The sequence below is a fragment of the Grammomys surdaster genome, unplaced genomic scaffold (assembly GCF_004785775.1).
Source record: "Grammomys surdaster isolate TR1022 unplaced genomic scaffold, NIH_TR_1.0 207, whole genome shotgun sequence".
Classification (NCBI taxonomy): domain Eukaryota; kingdom Metazoa; phylum Chordata; class Mammalia; order Rodentia; family Muridae; genus Grammomys; species Grammomys surdaster.
The window spans coordinates 1,538,345-1,540,098 of NW_021604652.1; positions in this window are offsets into that span (position 1 = coordinate 1,538,345).

The window sequence follows — 1,754 nt, forward strand, 5'->3', positions numbered from 1 at the left end:
GAGAGAGAGAGAGAGAGAGAGAGAGAGAGAGAGAGAGAATGAAAGGCTTTAAAACCATTTAAAACCAACTATATAACACATTTAGGGATACAAGGCTTAGACCCAGTCCTTCTGTAACTCTTAACTGATTCAAGATGGTTGGCCTGTGAGTGTGAGTTAAGGGCAAATTCATGGCTCTGAGTTCATTGTTAGGGTATTTTCTTTATTTTATTTAGAAATAGCTGAGAGGAGTTAACAGACAACAGTCCAGGTTGCCTTATATGGATAGTTGGTTTTCAAAAACGTCAGAAGTCCGCAGAATTGATGTTACATACATTTCTGTATTAATGTTCATTTTGATTAGAGACCTGTCTACTCCTGACAGCTTCCTGTCATGGATTCTAAGAAGAAACTGAGCATCTTTGGAGTTACTCCAGTAGTGGTGAGACAGCCACTAGGCAAGAATTACTTCTTTTCGTCTACAGACAAGTTACTGTCCTGAAAAGGACACACTTGCGGAATAGTCAACTGATTATATCTGCCAAGACAGAGTAATCAGCCCTTAATAATTCTGCATCACTAGGTCTGTCAGACGATCTTGGGCCAGAAGGCTGAAGATCGAATGCTCCAATGTTTTTGTAGTATAGGGACTGTCCAGGTGTTCAGTGGTGTCTATAAATTGGCTAAGTTTTAGAAGCTATGCTTTGTGCTTCCCATAATTTCAGTTAATTCAGTCATTCTGGATTTCGGACAGGGTTGAAGACTTATAGTCTCATAGCCAATCCGGGCTACTTACTTTGAGAGAAAAGATTTGAGAGGATGGTTTTCAGCTGCCATTCATTCTAAAGCCAGGAAAAAAGCCAGGTTCAGAACTAAGTCTTTTAGTTAGGAGAGATGACAGAGGTTCTGGTTAGTCAACAAAATGATGGACTGGGTATTAGGTCTATCTTGTACCTTACTGATACAAATTGGTATAGTTATGCTCTAATTGTATTTTGAGAGAAAAGTTTTATTTTAACAGGAAGGGAGATATGTAGGAAGAGCTAAGGTGGGAGGAGTAAGGAGAGGAAAAGGAGGAGTAAGGAGAGGAGGAGGAGAAGGAGAGGAGGAGCTAGGAGATGAGAGAAAGAGAGAGAGGGAGGGGAGGAACATGGAGGCAGATGTTTCCATGTCTCAGATAGTTGGTATATCTAGGTTAGATATTGGGTTACACTTCTGATTGTATGGGCATCTTGTTATTGAGCATTACCAAACTTATAAAGCCTTTGATTAACACTTTTTTAAAAAGTTACTAATTAAAAAGAAAAGGATGAAGAGGGAAGGTGATGGAATATATGTGACAGGAAATCAGATGAGAAAACTAGCTGGAGGAAGAAAGGGAAGGGTCAGAGGGAAACAAATCAGAACTCTAATGACACATGTATGAGGATGCAGTAATAAAACCCAGTATATTGTATGTTAACTTAAAATAATAATAAAGGGAAAAAGCAAGAAGGAGGAGGGGGGATAGGATAGGGGTTTTCTGGGGGAGGAATGGGGAAAGAGGATAACATCTGAAATGTAAATTAATAAAATATCCAGTAAAAATAAATAAAAAATTTAAAAAACAACTATATGAAGATTATAGAGGTCTATAGAGGGGCAATGAACAAATCCCTTAAAGAAATCCAGTAAGCCGGGCAGTGGTGGCGCACGCCTTTAATCCCAGCACTTGGGAGGCAGAGGCAGGCGGATTTCTGAGTTCGAGGCCAGCCTGGTCTACAGACTGAGTTCCA